Below are 10,437 nucleotides of genomic sequence, written 5' to 3' on the forward strand. Positions count from 1 at the left end.
GCTCCTCTCCCCCCGAGAACCGGACCGACCGCCGCTGGGAGATGCCTCAAAAATATTTCACTTCCCAGGACCCGAAAATCTGCAATTTCTGGCTCTAAAGGTGTGTATTTTAGTGGGGAAAACAGTGATTGCGGCTGCCCCCAATTCAGCTCCTTGTGCCGCTGGAGAATCCCCGAGATACCAACCAACAAGTTATGTAGGCAACGTTTTTTTTACTTCTACTTTGTACCCAATTTAGTTTATCATATTTTATTTGGATTTACTCCTGATTTACTCCAGTTTATTCCTGATGTTGCCCCTTGCCAACTGCTGCGCTCTCTGGAGCGAGCTCAGTCAGTGTGGAAAAGGGGGACTGTGTTTCACCAATACTCACCTTGCTCTCAGAACATGAAAAGAACCCAAAAAAAAGCAGTCCAAGGGCTTGGTTTTTAGCCAGCATTGCTGAGCAGGGACCAAACTACAGCTTCAAATAATTTATAAATTCTCTGAATGCTGTAAAAGCTTTAATGCTGTTGCGGTGAATTAGAAAGTTTTAGAAGTATTCTAAAGTAAGCAACAAAAAACGGAGGGGAGGAATAAATTCTCCCAGGTTTATTGGGCAGAGCTGTCATCTGGGCTTTCTGGCTCTCTCATGGATGCATTTAGCACATCCTGTGAGTCTCTGTGCCTCAGTTTCCCTACCTATTGCATGTGTTCTGTGAAGTGTTATGCAATCCGTGCAGGAAAAGAACTGTGCTGGAGCTAGGAAGTGCAACAGAGGTATGAGCTTTTCTCGGTGAAAAATGAGAACTGGTTCAGTGGAAAAGCAAACACAGGGCTCAGTTATTCTCCATGTTTCTAAGTGAGAAAACGTAAAAGCCGTTTGGAGAAACTGTGGATTTCTCAAGACTACTAAAAATGGTCTTCGAACCTGAAGGAAAATGAGCTGGTCTGCTACTGATTTCTGTCCCAAACGGAAGTGAAAAACCAAATCTTTGCTGCTGTTTTTGTGAACAAAAATTAAGAGAAGTCTGATACAGAAATGACAGAAGGTTTTATTTGGACATATGAGATTGAAGGTAATATTTTGCCACTATTTTATTTGAAAGAGGTTCAGGATAAAATGCTTCTCTTATTAAAAAGAAATAAACATTCCTGGGAGTAGCTGTGATTGTAATATTTACAGGGAGAGCTGTCAGTGTATTAAGGAGCTGAGTTTTCAGCCGTGCTGTGGAGCTGTCACTCTTACCAGCTTCAGTCCAGCTTGTAGCTCAGAACACCTTACCCTAAAAGCTGATACACATCAGGGCAAACCTCCCTGCCTCTGCTGCTTAGCTGGGAAGGTTTTGCAATCCAAGTTCCACTTTGTCACAAAATAACCTGTTAAGGTACAACCAACTGTTGCTCTGGTAGCAGAGCTTTCACTAGTGCCGGCTAAAACTGGGATGAAAACACAGGTCCCAGCTCAGCTAAGGGGATCCCCCAAGCTTCCTGGAAAAGGCAATGAGCTCCTATTGCTTTTGTGCCCTTTGAGGGTGACAAAAACCTGTCAGTTGCCTGTGGGTTCCCAGAGCTTGTGCCTCTGGGCAGGGGTAATTCTCCAATTGTTGTTTGTTTTTTTTTCAGATGGCATTTTTGACTTCTACTGCTTTTTTTTTTTTTTTTTGATTGGTTTGTTTGAGTCTCACTGTTGATGGCTCATAAAATGGTGTGGAGAAAGCATGAACAGCAAAAGAAAAATTGTTATGCTGGGATTTCTTTTGTAAAGAGTGAGTAAACCATGCTTCAGTCCATTACATGCTCAAGTTCTGTGTTTTGGGGTTATTGCTGTCCTTTAATCTCTCTTCAGTATAAAAGTGATGGCGCTCAGGGGGCCGACAGATTATATCGAGCTGGTTCACAATTAAAGCTGGGCACAGGCTGCCTGCGTCCCCCCATGAGTTTTTTTTCTGTCTCAGCGAGCATTGTGACCCCTCAACACTGCTGCTTCTTCCCAAGGAAATCCCAGAAACTCTACTGGGACAGCCGGGACGAGGTGAGTTCCTCTGCTCAGGCAGGTCAAGCAGAGCATCTGTGTGGCTTCAGCCCCTCTTCTCTGGCAGCGGGTTAAGAGCACAAGGAAGGGCTTTTTCAGCCTGCACATTGTTTGGTGATGGGGCTTGTCAGCCCAGGATTTTGCACAGATCAGAAATAGGCGTTATTCCTGGAAAGGTCTGACAAATTCAGGGAGGGCTGAGGATGGCTGCTCACTGCAGCAGGGTTTGGAGGCAGTGTCCGGCTCAAGGAGCCGCGAGTCACAGACTGGATGGATGATCTGGGGCAGAGATGTCTCCCTTGCTGCCTGGGCTTAAACCCTCTGACTGCTGTTACTGGTGGTCTGAAACAGGATCCTGAGCTGGAGGACTTTGGGTCTGCTCCCACATGGCTGTTCATTTTGCCTTAATTGCCTCTTTTTAATCAGAACAAGTGAAGTTGCTGCAGGAGTAAAAGAATGTGTGTAAGTACTGAATTGTCTGTGCTCCTGTGCCTCCCCATCCTTCACAAAAAAATGTGCCTTTGTAAAAAGAGGTGAAAAAGCTCTGCCACTGCTTGGAAATGTGAAAAGCAATTCCTTGGGCTGCTGAGTTGCTGAGGATGAACGTGAGAAGAAGTGCCTGGGACAACTGCAGGGTTATCTTTGCAAACTTCTGCTTTATCTTGGAGTATTAAGTGTCTGTTTTGTTAGTAAATCACAGCCCTTATTCCCAGAAGATGCTGAGTCTGTAGGCAGGGGATGTACAACCAACAGATAGAGGAGGGAAAAGTGTAGGATAAATTGGTTAAACCTAGGAGTTTTCTTCCTGTCTTGTCCTGCTGATTGGCAAAGAGTCTGCAGGCCGCAACTGGTTCTGGTGGCCACAGGTCACACCCGGGTGAGCCAGGGAAACCGGCCGGTGCCTCGATCCCCGTGGACAGCGGCAAATCCTTCTCACAGGATGCAGCCAAGATAGACTCTCCAGAATTCTCCTCTTCCAGACTGTGATAGGAAAAGCGAGGATCAGATCATTATTATTTTTAAGGTGCTCGTATATTATCTGCATGTAAAACGCAGCTCTTTGTTGGAATAATCTTTTCGTGTGCCAGTTGTACTGCGTGTGTCCTCGAGGCTTTGAGGAGTGTTCACTTGAGCAAAGGTTGAGTAACAGATACCTAACACCAAGCCATTGTTGGAAGTTGGATTACCTTCTTTCCGTTTATGTTCCTTGGGCATATCTATTTAATTTTGGTCTCAGGGTGGCTGGTGTGTGGTTATCGCGGCAAGTATCGCAGTGTCAGATATTTTTCTTATGTTCCTGAATCCTACGGTTTGAAGTGGAAAAATGTTTTGTGTTTTTTATGTAAATTTCTACAGCTCCTGGACAAAGAAGATGGAAATGTGGCTCTGCCACATACCTGGAGTCTTAGAAAAAAAAAAATAAAGGCACAAAGAAATAAACAAAAGTGGTCAAGGTACTGTTATTAACAAACTAAAAAGAGCCATGTGAATTTGGAGGAGGGAGCTGTTTCTGAGTGCTTTTCCTTTTGATGGGTGAAAAGAAACTTCTATTTGTTTGTGAATTTCACTTTTTTTTTTTATCATAATCAGTTTTGCTTCCTGGTTCTCATGGTCTCATAATTTGCTGGTGGTATTTGTGTTTTCAATCCATCCACACAGAGCTTCCAACTTTTTAATTTGAAAAAGATTTTGGTGAAGGTTTTTACTTTCCCTCCTTCCCCCCTTAACGTAATGAAAACATTTCCATGAAAATTAGATTTTGAAATCTCTCATAAAACTTAAAGGTTTGGTCTAAACTGCTCGAACGCTTTTAATGAACATCAGCTTTCTGTCATCTGCACTGAGTTTCCACTGCTAGCCGGTCTATTTTCCATCTTTTTGATGATGTATAAAGCAGTGATTGCATGGGAAAATATTATCTCAGGGTTAATTTGTGCAGGCCTTACTCACACGAGTCATTGCATGCAATTCAATGGGCCACTTATGTGTGTGCCAGTTGATGAGTATTAGTGTTTGGAGACTTGACCAGCAGCCTTGAGTCATGCAAAAAACATCTTTTTTTCGGCCAGTGGAGTATTTTTGTGCGGGCATGGAATGGTTTTGCTGTCTGCAGTCAGGAGCACAATCCTTTTGCATCTCGGCAGAAGTGCAGAATGCATCAAAATCTGTGATGTGAAAGGAAAAGAGCAAGAGCACGGACAGAGCATAAGCAGGAGGGGCTGGGAGGGTTGTGTATTTGACAAGGCAGATACAGAATTACAGGACTGTAATTCCTTCACGGATATATTCTATTTTACCCCCCGGTAACTGAGTTGACTCCCATGGTTTTTGACATCACGAGAATGACTTGATGGGATTATAGGTGTTTATTCTTGGTTGCAAGTTGTTTATGATATATTTAATCGTTTTTGAAACCCATATTAAGTAGCCCTGAGGGAGCTGTGTTCCTGCTGGGCCTCTCTTGCATAATGAAGTACATCACGAATATTTACCAAGTGTCACAGTATTCCAGACTGTTTCTGGGGAGGATGAATCACTGCACTGCTGGTTCCCCACCCTGCTCGCCTTTTTTAAAGGAGGCTTGGATTTTGGGGTGGATTATGGAGATTTGAAGTGAGAATCATCACAGTCTGGCTGGAGGAGCCGTTGTCCAGGGCTCTGATGTTTGAACTGTCCTCATGGCTTTACATGCAGGGTACAGAAAGGTTTCAGCTTGTGCTTGGGTGGTGGAGCAGGTTTTTAGTCTGGTTCCCCCAAGAAAAACCTGTTGTTTGGTTGCCACATGTGGGAAATATCTTCAGAACCCACTGGCTGCTCTGGTGGGAGAGCAGACAGCTCAAAGGAGGGGTGAAATCCCAGTAGGTTTTATGGCAGTCTGGCGGGGTATGGAGAAGGATGGTAGCAGTGCCACCTCCTGAGGGGGAGATGCAGCACAAATCCAACCTCTCACTACCAGCTGGAAATTTCTACAGAGGCTCTGTATTACAGAGAAACTCACACATGTAGATGTAGGTGCCACCAGCCCTACAATGCAGGCATGTAAGGATTTGTCCTTTGTCACCCTGTATTGTGATGGCAGCACCCTTAGAGCCAGGGGTCCAAGGGTCCCTCAGGGTAGTCCAGCAGTTCATTTTTCGGCCCTGTTCACCTTTGCATTGTAAATGTACGTTTGCACTGTAAATGTTCCTAACCTGTGTTTCCCTTCCTGCGCTCTTCCTGCTGGACCCAGATGGTCTCTGTGTGACTCTGTCAGGGTCTCTGCCCTGGAAGATGCTGTGAGGTGGGGATGGGAGCTCAGCAGAGCTGCACTGCCTATCTACTGGGACTGTGGGGGCATCATTTAAAGAGAAGTTTCTTTCAAGTGAGAATGTCTGGAGGATTCTGGTTGGGAAGGGAAGGGAGCAGTGGTGCCAAAGCTGAGGGCCACCTCCTGCAGTGGAAAGCCTGGAATGAGTCCCTGAAGGCCAAGAGAGAAGAGAGCCCTGATGAGCAAGCCAGGGAGCATCTATTTCAGCTTACAGAGCATTCTGGGCTCCTCTCTCACCTCCAGAGGCCGAGAAAAGGTTACACCACTGTTTAAAGCACTGTCCCAGACAGTCTGGATTTCATACATGCCCATATGAAGTGAACATTTGCCCTGGGGTGGCAGCCCAGGACATCCTGGTGCCTTGGTGTTCCTGGAAGGGAAGGTTAGATGAGAGGCAAAGGGAGCCAGCTGTGCTCTTAGCAAGTCACTACATCCTATTGCAGCATCCAGTTCGTATTCCACCCAAATTTTCCCCCATTCTGGCTTGAGAAATTTTCCTACAGGAGAAACTCCAGCCAGTCAGCAAGATCGCTGGGCAGGGCAAACGTCCAAAGAAGACACTCAGGATCTGGCTGGGACCCTCTCCATGTCTTGATGAGCTGCTCAGGCAGCAAAACTGCTTTTGCACCGAGAGCTGGAACTCATCAAGAGCTTGGGGACACTGCTTCCTGCTCCGAGCCCACCAGCGGATGAGCTTCTCCTGTGGCCTCCTTGACCAAAGTAGAATCAAAGTTACCCATGGTCCTGCCTGTCTGGGGCAAGACAGAATTGCCAACAGCAGCTGCTGAGTGGGCAGGCTTGGAAAAGGCAGATGGCATCCGGCTCCGAAGGGACGAGCAGTCTCAGAGCACTGGGATCAAAGCAGGGTGCCTGGCGGTGATGGAGCAGGGTGGGTGGCTGCAGAAGGCAGCATCTAAGTAGTTTCCAGCCCTTTCAGTGTAGGTGCTGGACCAGTGAAGATGGAGTAGGTTTTGAACCCATGGGGACCTTGAGTAGTCTGCTGTTTGCTCTGGGGTTTGTTGTTTGTGGTGGCTTGGCTGAATGACTGGTGGGAGAGCTGGGCTGAGCTGCAGCCAGTGTGCCAGTGAGGCCCTCGAGACCTGCTCAGTGCCTCTGGAAATCCTATTCTTTTTTGGAAGTGTCACTAATACAATCCACATTTGTTTAAAAAAAAAAAAAAAAATGCTTGCCGCTTTCAAAGAGCTGTCACTTCTCCCTGTGTCAGCTTAGCCACGTCAGGGCTCTGTGGGGATGGATTTGACTTAAAAGGGAAAAGTGCCTGAGCCGTAACAGTGAAAACAAAGTGTTAATGCTCTGGGCCTGGTGCTGCAAAGGGCCGCCCTTGTCGGTGGTCCTGCAGGCAGCTCCTGTCCCCACCAAGTCTGGGCTGGTTTCCCATAAAGCTTTACAGCACTCTCCCTACCTTGTGGCCTGAAATGCCGATAGCACTTCATGCTGATTATCCTGCCGCAGCCTTGCATTTACCCCTGGATGGAAGGCACAGAGCAGAGGTTTGTGAACCCAGCACAGAGTTCCTGCTTGGGGTAGATGGTTCCTGTGCTGACAGTGCTTGAGAGAGCTGGAGATGGGGCTGTGTCCCCTCCCTGAGCATGTTTGCTCCCGTTAGGCACTGGGAAGGCTGGCTGTAGGCACAAGCTGGTAGCGCTTCCTGTCCAGTCATGAGTACCTGAGTTTCTCAGAGCAAATGCATTGGTGATCTCACACTGAATGAGAGGTAGAAAGCTCTCAAGACCAGCCCAGAGCCAAGCTCTGCATCCTGCTGCCTTTACTGCAAATGCTGATGGGACTCTGTCTGTGTCTCTCCACGGGTCAGGGATGGGGAGCTGAGGTGGTGGTGGAAGCACAGTGTGGGTTTTATGCACACGCACAAGGCAGCCCGTTGAGGAGGGCATTTGCTCTGTGTGTTCCTCAGCAATGAGGGTCACTCCACCTGGGAGAACTGCAGGGCAGGGTTTTAGGGTAAGGTGTGTGCTGGTGCTGGGAGCAGCCTACCCAGAAAAGGCTTGCACCCAAAATCTCAGTTGGAACAGTAGGGCTTTTCTTTCTCCAAACATCAGACCAGATGACACTGCCTCTTTTGTTGCTCAATAAGAATCTTGAGGTCTGTTTTTCTGTATCTTCACTGCTATGACTTGACCAGGATCACCTTGCCATGCCTCAGTTTTCCTACCAATATAACTGGGTACAACCCTGGGCCCTAATTAGGGGCTTTGGAATTTTCTGGGTGTATGTGTTATGTAAAAGCTTGGCTTAAAGAGCAGTTTAGGAAGATTGTCCTCCTTGTGCACCATCCCTAGCAAACTGCTACTCCATCTGCTGTCTGTGGAGTTAGCATTGAGAATATCCCCTTCCATGATCTGGAGCAACTTCAGCAAGGTTTGTTCCTGCAGGGAACCCACCTAATGCTCGGGTGCTCCTGAGTGCACCCCATGTCCTTGGGTCAAGAGTTGTTTGCTGTGTGAACCCATCTGTGAGCTGAAACAGTTTTCAGGGACATATTTTTGCATGTGGATGTGAGTCTCCTGAACATCTTGAGATGCTGGGCTCTCCACAAGCCCAAAGGATGCAAGGAGCAGCATGTGCTGATCAGCTGGAAGGTCCGTGGAGCGTTTGGCGGCAGGCAGTGAAATTCCCAGAGGCTGGTTGGGATGGTCACACTCTTTTTCTTGGCTATAGCCTGGTCTTAAATGTTTGGCCAAAAAAGATTGTTACTTACAGTTTGTTTCATTTGGAAAACTTCTGATACGTGTCATGGAAACTAGGAGGATTGCTCAGGAATAAATGCTTGCAGCACTATGCTTGTTTGTGATTTGTTTTTCATTGTTTCTCCTTAAAATATTTTTAAAGAATCAACTAATCAGTAAAAAGAAACAATCACCTGTGATTTAGGAGAGGGATCTCTCATTGTAAATAATAAATTAGTGTCAGGAGACCAGGCAGACAGAATGGTTGATGAATATCCTGCAGGCTGAAAGTTGTTTATCAAGCCTGTTTGAAGACTTATGACTAACAAGCTCATTTACAGAGCTTGGAGTCTGTTCATGAACCGTTCTCCAGCTGGGAGGATGTGGGAATCATCAGAAAATGTATTCACAAGTTACTCGATCATTTAAAAAAATGATCAAACAAACAAAGACTGGTTTTTGGAAGGGAACTGTAAATTCCTCTTTTCCCCCCACTGGGTTTTCTGAGGCATTCCCGTTAGGAAAATGCGGGGCCCGGAGAAGAATGCAGAACCCCACGTCGCTCACTAATGACCTATTTTGGTGCTAACCCTCCTGCTCAATGCCCTGCCACCAGCCAAGCCCTCCAGCTGCAGGAGAGCTGCTCCCCCATGGGAGCCCTGATCACAGGGGCCTGGCGGGATGGATCTGTCTCGTCTCCACCAGTGATTCCCAGTAGAGAAATTTGGCTTGCTGAGGGAAGAGGCTGCCCTTGCTCCTCTGGTGAGATGACAGAAATTTCCCCACATCACAGTGCAGTGTTTCTGTGTGGTGCCCTGTAAAGGAGGGCAGCACGGGATCTGCTGGTGTCAAGTGCTGGGGGGGATGAACTGGGAGCAAAGAGCCTCTGTTGGAGCACTGTGGCTCCATGCCTTTTGCAAATCTGCTTGCCTGGCCGTGGACCAACTCTCCTGCTCAGTGGAAAACACCACATCTTTATGAGAGGCAGATGTTTTTCACCCCCAGCGTGTCCTACAGTTTTGCCTTGTTTGTGGGGCATCCTCTCCCTGTGCTGCTCAGCCGTGGGGAGGGCTCCAGCTGGGCTCTGTTTGGGCAACCTGTGTGTCAAGGAAGGTGCAAACTAAGGCAAAAAGAGTCCAGAGAAGATGAAAAGAGAGCTCCAGCTCCAGTTTAGAAGGAAAGAAGAGGTGCTCAGGCTCAAGTATAAATTGATTTCCAAGCCCACCTACTGCCATTGCAGATGTGAGGCAGTAGGGAAATGTTCCCAGGTCTAGAGAGGATAAGGAAACCTTGGAAGAGGTGGTGCTAAAATTTGTGGAGACTTCACAGATCTGATGGAGACAAACGTGTGAAGGAATAAACAGTGTAGAGCTCGTCCTACCTTGGGAAGGGAATCCTTCTCCCAAGTTTCAGTGGCTGCGTGACTTTAGTGGGAGCTTGTTTAATCCTGAGTTTCATCTGTTCTGGCCAGCACAATGGTGCTGTCTCCAATTTTCCCCCACATTCCAGGCAAGTTGCTCTGTGTCTTTGGCTGGGATGCCTGTGGGGCAAGAGGCACCCATCTAGCTGACGGCAAGTGTGTGGATGGGGAAGGGTCATAGTCACTGGACAGAATGACGGAAAAGAAAAACTAGGATGCGATTAGCAGGAAAGTCACCCCAGAAAGCTGCCTTTCATCATTCTGGGCAGGTTCATGTTTGCCTTTATGTATTTTGTGTGTTCCCTTGACCAGAGAGAGTCAACGTCTGGAGGAGGTTACAGCCAGCAAGTGAAGGGGATGCCTTGTTCTGGGAGGGTTGAAGCACTCTGCGTGGAGCTGGGTGCTGAGTCCTGGTTTTCTTGCTTTTTGATGCCAGGCTCCCCATTCTCCCTGCCTGTCTTGCTACACCCATGGTGCTTCTCTCCAGGAATCCTCAGAAGGACTTTGCTCTCCACTCTGCTTCCCTGATCTCCACGCTGAGTGGGAGCACTTTAGATTCTGTGATGTATCGCTGTCCCTTTTGGGCCACGCAGTGGCAAGAGTTCTTCCAGACACTTGTGGTGATGGATTTGAATCCACATTTCTGTGACTTTCTAGGGAGAAGTCTTTCTCCCCCATGCCTTTAATCCATCAGAGAAAGGTGGAATGAGAGCCAGTGGGAGCAAAAGCCAGACATGCATTCAAAGGAGGTAGGAAACGCATTTTTTAACTGTGAGATGCTGTGTAATCACTAGAAATAACTCCAAAGGAGAGTTCTGGCTGCTCCATCCATTAATGTCTGGAAGCCCTCTTGGAAGAGTAGCTTTTGTCAGCTGTGAATTATTGGTCTCACTAGTGGGGTAGCTGGGTGAAATGCTATGGCTGGGTCTGAAACAGAAACTGAAGAGCTCGGCTCTGGCCGTGGGACGGAGGATGTGCTGCAGCATTCCTG

This window comes from Corvus brachyrhynchos, unplaced genomic scaffold (assembly GCF_000691975.1).
Source record: "Corvus brachyrhynchos isolate BGI_N302 unplaced genomic scaffold, ASM69197v1 scaffold101, whole genome shotgun sequence".
NCBI lineage: Eukaryota > Metazoa > Chordata > Aves > Passeriformes > Corvidae > Corvus > Corvus brachyrhynchos.